Raw genomic sequence first — 15,668 nt, 5'->3', positions numbered from 1 at the left:
ATGTCAATTGGCATACCATCTATTCCTGGGGCCTTATTTTTTGCTATTTCCTTCAAAGCAGCTTGAACTTCTTCCTTCATCACCATACCATGGGTTCAATAATGTATACTGCATTGACACAAATGAGGGAGAAAACTGTTTAAGAGGGAAAATTATTAGGGATTTTTGTCATGACAGGAGTCCAAAGTGAAGGCTGCATGGTAGAGTGGACCTGGGGGACAGATTGTAAAACAGTGAAAGAATTTTTCATTTCCTTTTCCAAGAGGGTAGTATACTAGGCGGGGAGGGTTGGGATGGGAGGGCAGAACAGAGCAACAGTGAGTGAATGGAAATTCAAAGTCTCTGTAAATTTTCATTGAAATTAATAATAAGTTTTTTAAAAAAGAAAAGAAATGCAGCATGAGGCATCCACTAGCAATAGCAAAGTTTAAGAGGAAAATACACAATGTTGGTGAAAATACAGAGATTGGAAATGTCATGTACTGCTGATTGGATTGTAAAATGGTACAACCACTGTGGAAGGCAGTGTAGTGTTTCCTCAAAAAGGTGAATATAGCATTCCATATGACCCAATTATTCTACTGCTAGGAATATACCTCAAGGAAACCAAGGCATGAATGGCTATGTGTACACCTATGTTCCTAACAGCATTATTCACAATAGTAAGAAAATGGAAACAGCCCAAACTCCCATAAAAATAATGTATGTGCTCCATCTCACATACTTTGGGCAAGTGGCCAGGAGAGATCAGTCCTTGGAGAAGAACATCATGCTCAGAAGGGTTGGAGGGATAGTGCAGGAGAGGAAGACCCTAGATGGATTAATACAGAACTGGGACAATAGGAAGTGGTGAGTCAGAATTAGTGAGACTGGCTCAGGACAGGGAAGAGTTCAGAGCTGCTGTACATAGGGTTGCTATGGGTCACAAGCAATTCGATGACTCATAGCAACAACAATGAGAAACTGTGGAACACTTATATAATAGAATAGTATGCAGCACTAAGGAACAGTGAATTTGTAAAATATTATGTAACATGGGATAATCTAGAGGACAATATGTTCAGTAAGATAACTCAGTTACAAAAGCACAAATATTGTGTAGAACTGTTATTGTGAAAATAGGAGGATAATTAGGGGATAAGGGGAGTCAGGAGGCCAGAAATAGAATGTACGGTAAAAGAACATCATAAAGGAGAAGAAGGTAAGGGCAGGTCAAGCTGGGAATAATTGAGAAAAGAAAATATGGCTTTTGCAATTACCAAATAGGAACAGGAATAAAACTGATTATATTTTACTAAAACTGTTCAAAAGGGGAATGACTGGGGGGTGCAGCAAGAGGGGGAGGAGGGTGAAAAACCATGAGGACAACAGAAATTAATGGATAGATGATGGGTGGATGAAAAAATAGGTAAGATGTAATGGGGATTTTCATATATTTTCAATCTACAATCTGAACAGATCATGCAAGAGGCTTTACTTTATGAAGAATTATATGGCATCAGGATTGAAGGACTCATCAAGAAACTGCATTAGACAGATGATACAATCTTTTGCTCACCAAAACTGAGGAAAAACTGAAGTGTTTACTGCAGAAGTTTAAGGACTACAGCCTTCAAAATGCATTACATTTCCATATAAGAAAAACAAAGATCCTCACCACTGGGCCAACAGACAGCATTATGATATATGGAGAAGATATTAAAGTTGATGATTTCATCTTGCTTGGATCCACAATCAACACCCTTGGAACTTGCAGTCAGGAAATCAAAAGATTATTTTGAAGAGCAATGTTGTCAGTCTAGAGGTTAAGATTTGCCTGATCCAGGCCATTGTCTTATCAGTTGCATACTACACATCTGAGAGCTGTGCAAGAATAATAATGACAGAAGAATCAATGCATTGGAGTTGTGGTGCTCGAGAACAGTACTGAACACAGACTGCCAGGAGTGCAAATGGGTCTATCCTGGAAAGTGTGAAACTAGATTGCTCCTTGGAGGCAAGGATTTTAAAACTCTCATATACTTTAGGCATGTTGCCAGTCCTTGGAGAAGGACATCATGTTTGGAAGGATGGAGGGTCAGCACAGGAAAGGAAAACCTTGCATGAGATAGACTGACACAGTGACTGCAACAGTGGGGTCAGACATGACATAGAACAGTGAGGTTGGTTCAGGTAGGACAAGATTAAGAGCTGTTCATAGAGGTTCCTAGAGTTGTGATAAATAATAGTCAACTCAGTGGCAACCTAACAATTAACAACAATGGGGATTTGATGAGAAGTGGTGATAAGAGGTATTGATTAATATTAATTAATTATATTAAAAAACACAATGTTTGGGTCATGGCAGTGATGGTGGTAGAAGCAGTGACAGCTTTCGGCTTTGTGTCTAGTGTGCATCAGCTGCAGCTGCTCAGGTCTGGCATGTACAAATGGCTGGTTAGAATTCTCAGCACCAAGCAACACAGACCAGGAGTGACATGGACCAGGAGCAAGAAGGACAGCTGGAATTTCAGTGTGGTACTTTGCAGTAATCACTGCTGTTTGGCTGGGCCACATGGAACCCCTTAATCTCAAGCAGAAAGGCATGTGACAGCTGACGCATGAGTAAGGTGGCAGACCCAATTCTCAAATGAAAACCAAGTCTTCTTGGTTTTCTATTCATGTCTCCATGCATGTCTGCCCTGCATGCATCTCTTCCCTTGCCTTGTGTCTCCTCATGTCCAGTCAATTAACTACATTTAACCCAGAGTGTCTAGGGACTATCCTAGTGCAGCAGCTGTCTGACAGAAGAGGCTGCTTTCACAGGCCTTTTCTCTCTCAAACTAAAGCCAATCTTCCTTTGAGACATAAGTTCAGAAAGAAACTCAGGTAAGTTAGCTGTCCCTCCCTCTTCTGGAACAGTGACTTCAGATCAAGAACGTGCTATTGCCTGAGGCATGAAAAACTCTACCACAGCAATGTCACATAAGAAGCAGGCTATCTCATACCCTACACAAGCCCAAAGGAAGATATCACTCCCAAAAAGTGACAGAGTATCAATGGATTTTCTGAAGCCAGTAAGTCTGATGGAACTTTATGACACAGAATTCAAAAGGACAATATTTGAATATTTTCAATGGGTGAAAGACAAGGGGTTTTTTATTTATTATTATTATTATTACTTTTAATCAAAGTTAACAGAGACTTTAGATTTCCATTCATTCATTGTTGCACTTTTCTCCCTCCCCACTCCTCTCCTCCAGTTCACTCTTCCCTTTGAAAAGTAAAAGAATAATTTTTTTCATTGTTATACAATTTCTTCCCCCAAGACCACTCTGCTATGTGGCCTTTTTTTCTGGACTCCTGTCACGACAATACCTAATGATATATCCCTTTTAAACAGTCTCTCCCTCATCTGTTTCAATGCAGTATACTTAATTCATCTCCTCCGTCTCAGTCTCCCTCCAACCCCATTGTCAATCCCATTTTATAACAGTGGCACTATGCAGTATTTGTCCTTTTGTGACCAAGATATTTAACTCAGCATAATGTCCTCCAGAGTGACCCACTTTGTATAATATTTCATGAGTTTCTTGTTTTTCAATGCCACATAGTATTCCATTGTGTGACTATACCACAGCTTCTCTATCCATTTGTTTGTTGATGGGCACTTAGGACGTTTTCAGCTCTTTGCTATTGTAAACAAAGCCACGATAAACATGGGTGTTCATGTATCTGCTTGGGTGGCAGTTCTGGTTTCTTTGGAGTATATTCCCAGTAGTGGAATTGCTTGGTCAAATGGTATTTCTATTTGCAACTTTTTGAGAAAGCACCATACTGCTTTTCATAGTGGTTGCACCATTTCACGTTGCCACCAACAGTGAATAAGGGTTCCAGTTTCTCCACAACCTTACCAGCATTTGTTGCTTGCTGTTCTGTTAAATTTTGCTATTGTTACTGGGGTGAGGTGATATAGTTGTTTTGATTTGCATCTCTTATAGAGCTAGGGATTTTAACATCTCTTCAAGTGTTTGTTTGCCATCTGAATGTCTTTGGTGAAGCATCTGTTCATATCCTGTGCCCATTTTTCAATTGGATTATTTACCTTTATCTTGTTGTGGTGCTCAAGTGTTTTATAAATTCTAGATATAGTCCCTTATCTGACATGTCATTACCAAATATTTTTCCCCAGTCTGTGACTTCCCTTTTTACCCTGTTGGAGAAGTTTTGGGATGTGCATAGAGATTTAATTCTTAGAAGTTCCTATTCATCTATTTTATCCTTTCCTGGTTGTAGGTTTTTCAGGAGGCTTGGAAGACTGTTTATGTTATGGATTAGGATTTCTAGAGTTCTTCCAAGCTTTTCTTTAATGACGTTTATAGTCCTTGGTTTTAGTCCTAGGTCCATGATACACTTTAAGTTGATTTTTGTGTATGGAGTAAGGTGTGGTTCTTGTTTGAGTTTTCTGCAGATAGTTTTCCAATATCGCCAACACCATTTGTTTAAAAGTCTGTTGTTTCCCTACTTAACTGATTTCATCTCCTTGTCAAAAATCAGTTGACCTTAGGTAGACGGGTTGATTTCTGGATTCTATTCTATTCTATTCTATTCTATTCTATTCTATTCTATTCTATTCTATTCTATTATTTGTCTGCCATTGTACCAGTACCATGCTGTCTTGACCACCATGGCAGTGTTGTAGGACTTGAAATCGGGTAGTGACAGTCCCTGTCCAGCTGCTGGTCACTGTTGCAGCCCACCCGCTGGGTAGGGCCGGCCTGGCCTGGCCATGGAGTCCTACAACATGATCACCAACCAGCCAGTGGTGATCATCAACAGCTCAGGAGTGATCAAGGCTGGCTTTGTGGGAGATCAGATCACCAAGTACTGTTTCCCAAACTATGTCGGTCACCCTAAACACATGCATGTGATGGTTGGAGCCCTGGAGGGTAACCTCTTCATAGGACCAAAATCTGAGGAGCACCAAGGCCTTCTGACCATCTGCTACTTCATGGAGCATGGCGTGGTAAGAGACTGGAATGACATGGAGTACATCTGGTAGTACGTCTACTCCAAGATTCACCTGCAGACCTTCTCTAAGGAGCATCCTGTTCTTCTAAGGGAGGCTCCACTTAACCCAAGTAAGAACAGAAGGCATCAGAGGTGTTCTTTGCGACTTTCGATGTGCCGCCCCTGTTCATCTCCATGCGGGTCGTGCTCAGCGTGTAAGCCATAGAACGCACAGCAGGAGTGGTTTTAGACTCGGGGTATAGAGTGACTCATGCTGTTTCCATCTATGAGGGCTTTGTCATGCCACACTTTATCATGCAGGTGGATATTGCTGGCTGAGACATGTCCCAGTATCTCTGGCTGCTGCTGCACAAGGAAGGCATTGACTTTCACACCTTAACCAAATTTGAAGTTGTCTGGACCATCCAGGAGCAAGCCAGCTACCTGTCCATCAATCCTTAGAAGGACAAAGCTCTAGAGACAGAGAAGGTGCAGTGTACCTTGCCAGATGGCAGCACGCTCGATGTGGAACATGCACAGTTCTGAGCCCCTGAGCTGTTGTTCCAGCCAGACGTGGTGGGGGATGAGAGTGAGGAGCTTCATGAGGTGCTGGCCTTTGCCATCTACAAGTCTGACATGGACCTCCCCCAGACACTCTTTGCCAACATCATGCTTTTGGGGTGTTGAACACTTTTCAAAAGTTTTGGCTAGCAATTACTAAGTAAAGTGAAGAAGTTTGCCCCAAAAGATGTGAAGATCAAGATCTTGGCCACTCAGGAGCAGCTGTATTACACGCAGATTGGTGATTCCATCTTGGCTTCACTGGAGAAAATGTGAGTAGCCAAAAAGGAATATGAAGAGGACAGCTCCTAGTACTCACGAAGTATGTAGAGAGAATGGGAGGAAAAGGCAGCCAGTGCCTTTAACCCCTTCTGGTCTGGGCTCACATACTAGGCATAGGGCCTCCTGCATGCCCCGGAACTCCAGCAGGTGAGGAAGCCCTCTGCTCTCTGCCACCTTCCCCTACACACACACACACACACACACACACACACACACACACACACACACACACACACACACACACACACACACACACACGCACACATACACACACCCCATGTTGACATTTAGCTTTATGGATGGGATTCTTGAGCTGGAACGGAGATAGTGAGGAGCTCAACTTTCGGGTGTCCTTCATGGCAGGGTCAATTAGGCCTCTGGTCTCTTGTTCCCGTGTATCTCCAGACCAGGTACCTCACCATTGCCACCTCCTCTGTCAGGATCTGATCCCTCAGGGCAAGGGTGTCTGGAGACCTCTCTTTCTCCCCTTGGGGAGTGGGGTAAAAGAGGAGGTGGGTGGTAGCTCCCCACTGACATATCATTGCTTCTCATGAGCTGAGAGCTATTTGTGTTCCTCTTCTTCCTGACCCAGCTGGATAGCCTCCAGGCCCCATCTAAGCCCTTCCTAGTCTGTCCTTCAGTCTTCCCAGGTGGATACCCCAGTACAGGGCTGAATACCAGACCATTCTACCTCAGCAAAGGTGCCTGGCCCAGGGTCACACCTCTTGGACCTAAGGCAGTATGTGCCCAGAGACCAGGCAGTCACAGTTCATTGTGTTCTCCCCGGCAAAGCATGTCACTGACCTGTTCTCCCTGTGCCCTTACCCCTACTACCATGGACAGAAAAAGGTGAATGTCCACTTGTTGAAAGGAAGCCACTTTATCCCAAGTCTAGAGAAGGGGAACATTACCTCCTTCCCTGCAAGAACCAGGTCTACACAACCTGTAACCAGGCCCCTATCACTTCTACCACAAGCCTACCCACCCCCGATAATGTACAATAATCTAACATAGTTGCTTGAAAAATATTTTTTTAAAAAGAATTATAATAATAATTATGGACAAAAGAAAAAGAAATCAGGGAGTGAGATGCTTCCTATCTTGTTTCACTTTTTAAGGAGTGCTTTGCTTATTTGGGGATTCTATCCATTCTAAATGAATTTGAAGATTGCCTTATTCACACTGCAAGCAAAAACCAGGTGGTTGTGGTTCTTGTTGTTATGTGCCATGGAGTCGCTTGCGACTCATAGCTACCCTACATGCAAGAGCCCTAAATGCTGTTCTATCCTTCGCCAACCTCACTGTTCCAAACACACTCATTCCCACCACTCCAATCACAGAATCAATTCATCTCATCGAGGGTCTTCCTCTTCTGCTTGGTCCTTCCACTCTCCCAAACATGATGTACCTCTCCAAGGACAAGTCCCTTCTTGCAACATGCTCGAAGTATGTCAGATGAAGTTTCAGAAATCTTGACTTCAAGGAGCATTCCAGCTTCACTCTCTCCAAGACAAAACTTGTTTGTTCCCCTAGCAGTCCATGGCATATTCAACACTCATCTCCAGCACCACAGATCGAAGGCATCAATTCTCTTTCTATCATCCCTATTTACTGTCCAACACTCTAATGCATGGGACATAATTGCGAAGACTATAGCCCTGATCAGGCACACCTTAGTCTCCAGCCTGACATCGTTGCTCTTCAGTACTCTTGAGAGGTCCCTCAAAGTTGACTTTCCCAATGAAATTCATCTCCTGATTTCCTGGCTGCTGTTACCAAGAGTGTTGACTGTGGAACCAAGTAAATTCAAATTGTTAATTATCTCAATCTCTTCACCATCCATACTGATGCTGCCTATTGGCCCAGTGGTGAGAATCTTTGTTTTCTTGATGTTGAGTTTCAATCCCTATTGAAGGCTGTAGTCCTTGACCTTCTGCAGCAAGCGCTTCAGATCCTCCTCAGTTTCAACAAGCAGGTTTGTGTCATCTGCATAACCCAGGTTGTTGATGACTCTTCCACCAATCCTGATGCTACATTCCTCCTCATACATCCCAGCACCTCAGATGATCTGTTCTGCACACAAATTGAAAAGGTATGGAGACAAAATACATCCCTGATGGACCCCCTTCCTGATTTTGAACCATGTAGAGTCTCCTTGCTCTGTTCTGACAACTGCCTCTTTGTCCAAGTATAGGTTTCGCATTAACACAATCAAATGTTTTGCGATTCGCATTCTTTTCAGAGTCAGCCATAGCTAGTTGTGATCCACACAGTCAAAAGTCTTTGCATAGTCAATGAAGCACAGGTAGACATTCCTCTGGTATTCACTGCTTTCTGCCAATATCCATCTAACATTAGCTATAATAACCTGAGACTCTGGAAAAATAAGAAAGCACAATCCAAAATATGAGGACCAATGTTTCAGATGTTGTCAACATGATGGAGGGACACATGAACAGAGTGGAAGAGATGGAACAGAAAACCAGAAAAATAGTAGATAGAACTGTCACCACTGATCTGCTGAAACAAAACCCAGAATCAAAAAGAAAGAAAAAAAGAAGAAAACTAAGAATAATGTGGGACACCATCAAGAGATATAGCATGCACATCATTGGAATCCCAGACCAGGAAGAAGCAAGTAAAAGCACTGAAAAAGTTATGGAAGAATTACTAGAAGAAAACTTTGCAGGCATAATAAAGAATGAGAGAATATATATTCAAGAAGCTGAATGAACACCATATAGATTATACCTCAAAGTGAAAACACCAATACATATCATAGTTAAATTTGCCAGAACCAAAACTAAGAGTTGGTTGTTAGAAAAGGTCAATAAAATGGACAAATCACTAGCAAAACTAACAAAGGAAAAGAGACAAATAATCCTAATAGAAGATGAAATGGGCAATGTCACAACAGAATCAACTAAAATAAAAAGCCTAACAAAGGAATATTATGGAAAAACTACTCTAAAACAAATATGAAAACCCAGAGAAAATGAACAAATACTTAGAAATTCACAACCTACATAAACTGACACAAATAGAAATTGAACACCAGAACAGACCCATTACAAAGGAAGAAATGAAAAAGGTCATAAAACAACTTCCAGCCAGAAAAATCCATGAACCAGATGGTTTTACAAGTGAATTTTTCAAACATTCAGAGAAGAACTGTCACCAATTTGGCATAAACTATTTTTGAAAATAGAAAAAGATGGAATTATCCCAGATTCATTCTTTGAAGCAAACATATCCTTGCTATTAAAGCCAGGTAAAGACACCACCAAAATAGAAAACTATAGGCCAACATCTCTCATGAACATAGATGCAAAAATCATGAATAAAAGAGTGTTGAATATAGCATGGACTGCTAGGAGAACAAACAGGTTTGTCCTGGAGAGGGTGAAGCCAGAATGCTCCTTGGAGTCAAGGATTCTGAAGCTTCATCTGACATACTTTGGGCATGTTGCAAGGAAGGACTGGTCCGTGGAGAGGGACATCTTGTTTGGGAGAGTGGAGGGACGGTGCAGGAGAGGAAGACCCAAGATGAGATGGATCAATTCTGTGAGTGGAGTGGTGGGAAAGAGTGTATTTGAGACGGTGAGGTTGGCACAGGATAGAACAGCATTTAGAGCTCGCTATGAGTCGCAAGTGACTCGATGGCACATAACAACAACAACAACAATAGAATTCAATGATACAAAAAAAAATAATTCACCATGACCAAGGGGGGTTCATAACAGGCACACAAGGATGGTTCAATATAGAAAAACAATCAATGTAATTCTTCACATTAACAAAGCAAAGAACAAAAATCATATGATCCTATCAATTGATGCAGAAAAGGCCTTTGACAAAATCCAGCATCCTTTCCTGATTAAAACATTCAACAAAATAGGAATAGAGGGAAAGTTCCTCAACACAGTGAAAAGTATATATGCAAACCCAAGAATCAATATTGTTCTCAATGGAGAGAGAATAAAGACATTCCCTTTGAGAACGGGAGTTAGGCAAGGCTGTCCACTATCACCTCTTCTATACAATATTATAATGGAAGTCTTAGTGATAGCAGTAAGACAAGAGAAGAAAATAAGAGGCATCCTAATTGGCAAAGAGAAGGTAAAATTATCTCTATATGCAGATGATATACTTAAAAAACCCTGAAGACTCAGCAAGAAGACTACTGGACATAGTTGACCAATTCAGCAAAGTGGCAGGATACAAGATCAACATACAAAAATCAATTGGATTTCTCTATGGTGACAAAGAGAATACAGAACTAGAGCTAAGGAAAACAATGCCCTTCATAATAGCTAATCACAAGATTAAGTACTTGGAAGTAAATCTAACCAGAAAGAACAAAGTATTTATTTAAAGAAAATTACAAAACATTATTACAAGAATCAAAAAGAGACCTGGAAAAATGGAAATCCTACCAAAGGTAATTTACACGTTCACTGCAATTTCAATACACATACCAATGAGAGTTCCATTCTTCAACAATATGGAAAAGGCAATCTTCAGTTTCATTTGGAATGGAAAGAGGCCCCAAATGAGCAAAGCACTCCTTAAAAAGAGAAACGCAGTTGGAGACATATCACTCCCTGACTTCGAATCCTATTACACTGCTGTGATGGTCAAGACAGTGTGGTACTGGTAAAATGACAGACAAATAGATCAATGAAATATAATTAAGTACCCGGAAATCGGCCCATCTTCCTATGGCCAACTGATTTTTGAAAAGGAGATTAAATTAGTGAAGTGGAGAAACGATAGTATTTTTAACAAATGGAGTTGACAATATTGGAAAATCATCTGCAGAAAATTCAAACAAGATCCACACCTGATTCCATACACAAAAACCAACTCAAAGTGATCATGGACCTAGGACTAAAACCAAGGACTACACACTTCATTAGAGAAAAATTGGAAGAACTTTAGAAGTCCTAATCCACAACAAAAACAGTCTTCCAAACATCCTTAAAAAATCTACAATGAGGAGTGGATAAAATAGATGAATGGGACCTTCTAAGAATCAAGTCCTTGTGCACATAAAGACACTTCCCCCATAGGATAAAGATGGAAGCCACAAACTGGGGAGGGGGGGGATATTTGATAATATGTCTGATTGTTGTTGTTGTCATTGTTATGTACCATCGAATTGTTTGTGACTTAAAGCAACCCTATGTACAACAGCCCTAAACGCTGCTCTGTCCTGTGCCAATCTCACTGTCTCTAACACACCCCTCCCAACTATCCGAGTCTCAGAATCAATCCACCTCCTAGAGGGCCTGCCCTCCACCCTCCCAAGCATGATGTCCCTCTCCAAGGACCGGTCTCTCCTTACAACATGACCAAAGTATGTCAGGTGAAGCCTCAGAATCCTTGCCTCCAAGGAGCAGCCCGGTTTAACTCTCTAAGGATGAATCTGTTTTCTTAGCAGTCCATGATACCCTCAATACTCTTCTCCAATACCAAAGCTTAAAGGCATCAATTCTCCTTCTATCCTCCCTAGTCATTGTCCAACTCCCTGATGCATATCAAGTGATTGCAAAGACCATGGCCTGTATCGGGTGCACCTTAGTCTTCAGAGAGACACCATTGCTCTTCAGTAATTTAGAGAGGTCCCTAACAGCAGACTTTCCCATCACAATACATCTTTTCATTTCCTGGCTGCTGGTGCTGATTGTGGAGCCAAGGAGACTAAAGCTATGAACAATCTCAATCTCTTTACCATCCATCATGATGCTGCCAATTGGTCCAGCGGTGAGAATCTTTGTCTTCTTGACATTGAGCTTCAATCCATATTGAAGGCTGCAGTCCTTGACCCTCTGCAGCAAGCACTTCCAATTCACCTAAGTTTCAGCAAGCAGCTTGTGTCATCTGCATAATGCAGATTATTGATAGATCTTCCACCAATCCTGATGTCACATTTCTCCTCATAGAGCTCAGCCTCTGGATAATCTGTTTGTATACAGGTTGAAAAGGTATGGAGACAGGACACATTCCTGGCATATGCCCTTCTCAATTTTGAATCATACAGTGCTTCCTTTCTCTGTTCTGACAACGGCCTCTTGGTCCAAGTATGGGTTTTGCATTAGCACGATCAAGTGTTCTGGTATTTCCATTCTTCTTAGAGTCAGCCACAGTTTGTTATGATCCACACAGTCAAACGCTTTTGCACAATAAATGAAGACATTCCTCTGGTTCTCCCTGCTTTCAGCCAAGATCCATCTAACATTAGCTAAAATATTCTTAGTACCATGACACCTTCTAAACCCAGCCTGGACTTCTGGCAGTTCTCTGCTGATGTGCTGTTCCACTCGTTTTTGGATAATCTTCAGCAGAATCTTGCTTGCATGTGAAATCAATGATACTGTTCTATAGTTTTCACAAAAAATCCCCATCCACACAGGTAACAGTAGAGTACCCCCAAGGCTGCGTGTGACTCGTGGGTCGCGGCAGAAAGAAAGAAGGCAGAAAGAAAGCTTCGCATGCGAAAGAGCAAGACAACACAACAGAGCTGAAAATCCCCACCCACACAGGTAACAGTAGAGTACCCCCAAGGCTGCGTGTGACTCGTGGGTCGCGGCAGAAAGAAAGAAGGCAGAAAGAAAGCTTCGCATGCGAAAGAGCAAGACAACACAACAGAGCTGAAAATCCCCACCCACACAGGTAACAGTAGAGGACCCCTAAGGCTGTGCGGGACCTGGTTGCGCCCTCGGGCCTGTGGCCCTCGAGCCAAGAAGAAACTATCTACACACCAGTTCCACAGGACACATCACCTTTGTTCAGGACACATTACCACTAAACTTAGGAGACTGGTCACAGCTTAACAGTTTCTTAAACTGTTAGCAGCTGATGTGTCTGGAATTACAAAAGCCAAGGAAGCTTTAGATATAGGCTATCAGATCAAGGGCTAGACAATGGGAGATAGATGTTGAAGAGAGTGGGTAAAAGTGGATGGGTATCTTGATGGATAGTGGAACAAAGAAATAAGTGGGCCAAGATACTTTTGCCAAGGGCAGGGACAACACTAAAACTAATCCAAACATCCAGATTAAGACAGACTAGGAAGATGGATTGGCCATCCACTTCCGAAATAGCAGACCTCTGAAAACCCTGTGTACAACAGAACACAAGTGGAATGTCAGAAAGGGCAACTGAGTATGGAAATACAAAAAAAGAGGAACAGTTGTAAGCAGACACTAGTGATTGGAACATGGGATGTGAGAACCATGAATGTAGGAAAATTATATATTGGTAAGGAAGAAATAGAACACATAAATATTGATATATTAAGCATTGGTGAGATGAGATGGAACAGCATGGGGCATTTTGAGTCGGATGATCATATGATATATTACTCCAGAGATGAAAAGGTGAGGAAAAATGGGGTTGCTTTCATAGTTAGAAAAGCCATTTCTAGATCTGTCTTGAAGTACAATATTATGAGTGTCAGGATAATATCCATACGCATAAAAGGAAGTCCAGTGAATACCACTATCATTCAGATATATGCACCAACAACTAGAGCCAAAGAAGAGGAAATAGAAGATTTCTACCAACTTTTACAGTCAGAGATCAATCAAACATGCAATCAAGACGCATTGATAATAATGGATGACTGAAATGCAAAAGTTGGGAACAGAGAAAAAGATACTGTAGTTGGAAAACATGGACTCGGTGACAGAAATACATCTGAGAAGCGACTTATATCTAGAATGTATCGGATACTCAAGTACCACAACAAGATAAAGGTAAACAATTGAAAAATGGGCACAGGATATGAATAGACACTTCACCAAAGAAGACATTCAGATGGCAAACAAACACTTGATGTTCAAAATCCCTAGTTCTAATTGAGATGCAAATCAAAACACCGATATCACCTCACCCCAGGACAATAGCAAAATTCAACAGGGTAGCAAACAATAAATGCTGGAGAGGTTGTGGAAAAACTGGAACCCTTATTCACTGTTGATGGGAGTGTAAAATGGTGCAACCACTGTGGAAAGCATTGTGGCGCTTTCTCAAAAAGTTGCAAATAGAAATACCATTTGACCCAGCAATTCCACTCCTGGGAATATACCCTAAAGAAACCAAAACTGCCACCCAAGCAGATATATACATACTCATGTTTATTGTTGCTTTGTTCACAATAGCAAAGAGCTGTAAACAACCCCAGTGCCCATCATCAAACAAATGGCTAGAGAAGCCGTGTTATATACAAACAATGGAACACTATGCAGCACTGAAAAACAAGGAATTCATGAAATACTATATAAAATGGGTGACCCTAGAGGACATTTTGCTGAGTGAAATATCTCAGTCACAAAAGGACAAATACTGCATAATGCCACTGTTATAAAACAGGACTGGCGTGAGTTGGAGGAAACTAAGAAATGAGGGAATAAATAATGTACACTGCATTGAAACAGATGAGAGAGAACTGTTTAAAAGGAATAATGTTTAGGTATTATATGCATGAAAGAATTCAGAATAAGAGCTTTATAGTAAAGTTGACTTTGTGGGGAGGGGAGTATATAACAATGAAAGATTTTTTTTTTTCTTTTCGAAGAGAAAAGTGAACCTGGGGTTGGGGCAGGCAGGGAGGAAAATGTGAAAAAATAAATGAATGCAAATCTAAGTTCTCTGTAAACTTTCATTAAAGTCTCACTTTAAAAGGGGGGAGAAATGTAAGAAATAATCCTGCTATGAGTATCTAAAAAAAAAATTCTCTGCACCATTATCCAGTTTTGTGACTGGCCATGCACTCTGTCAGGGCTATCTTGAGGAGGTGACACTTCTTGAACAGTGATCTGTTTTACAGAGTAAAAAGTGATGAAACACCAGCCAAAAGATCAAAATTAGATTGCTTTATTCACCAAGTGAAAAAGTCTCCACAATGCTGCTAGAGTGTTTGGATTCCTTTTTTGCCCATGGTAAATTCTGCTTGCAGTGGAACATGGAATATGACCCCTTTAGGAGAAGCCTTTTAAAACTCTTCACCCTGTGAACTGACATGTCCTGGATCCCAGAATAACATGCTGAAAATGGGTAATAAGTTTCCTAACAGAATAAGCAACTATCTAAAGTTCAGAGTGACAGTAATCGGAGACCAGCTGTGCAGTCCTTGCTGCTTTTGTCTTTACTCTGGACTCGGAATCCTGTAATAGAAGACCAATTGGCTGTCACCATAGCAGAGGTAATCCAGAGAGTCCCTTAACGTGGAAACATAAGGAGCAGTCAATAACAGAGATGACTTCTGAAGACAATGGCAAGGGTCTGAGACATCCCCACTGTACCGTACACAAAGAGGAAAGAGAAATATTGAAGATTATTGGAGCAACTCAAAGTAGGTAATGGAAACTCTGTTCCTGCTACAACTTTAAACCATCATAATTCTCAAAGAAGTCAGATGAACATGTTAAAGACCAGAGGCTGGGAGGGAGACCTGTATCATGGAATAAAAATAATTCCATTTGTTCCAAAATAGTACATAGAATTGTTAAAACGAAGGGACCTCAATGTTCACTGAGAATTGAAAAGATGTTCAAAAAGGGAAATTTTCTGATACTGAGAAGACAGAATCAGAGTTGAAGTGAAAGGTTGGAGCAGACATCAGTTGTACCCTGACCTGTCTCTGCCTGGACAGTGGAAACAATGGCTTATTCAGAAAGAAAATGTCAGGCCTTGGGGCATGAGAAAGTAATTACTCCAGGAGAGAGAGAGAGAGAGAGTGTGAGAGAGAGAGAGAGAGAGAGAGAGAGAGAGCCAGACCAGGGAATGACTATACAGAATTAAGTAGGAAAACTGTTTGAAGTCTCAAAGCT

At 41.3% G+C, this 15,668-nt stretch overlaps 2 pseudogenes; both read left to right on the top strand.

Moving 5' to 3' along the window:
- Positions 1-4,768: 4,768 nt before the first annotated feature.
- Positions 4,769-5,862, top strand: LOC102866155 (annotated as a pseudogene).
- Positions 5,863-10,393: 4,531 nt separating this feature from the next.
- LOC102865748 lies at positions 10,394-15,440 on the top strand (annotated as a pseudogene).
- Positions 15,441-15,668: the final 228 nt, after the last annotated feature.

This window comes from Elephantulus edwardii, unplaced genomic scaffold (genome assembly GCF_000299155.1).
Source record: "Elephantulus edwardii isolate Elephantulus edwardi_28Jun2011 unplaced genomic scaffold, EleEdw1.0 scaffold00234, whole genome shotgun sequence".
Classification (NCBI taxonomy): Eukaryota; Metazoa; Chordata; class Mammalia; order Macroscelidea; family Macroscelididae; genus Elephantulus; species Elephantulus edwardii.
This window is presented reverse-complemented; position numbering and strand designations above follow the sequence as displayed.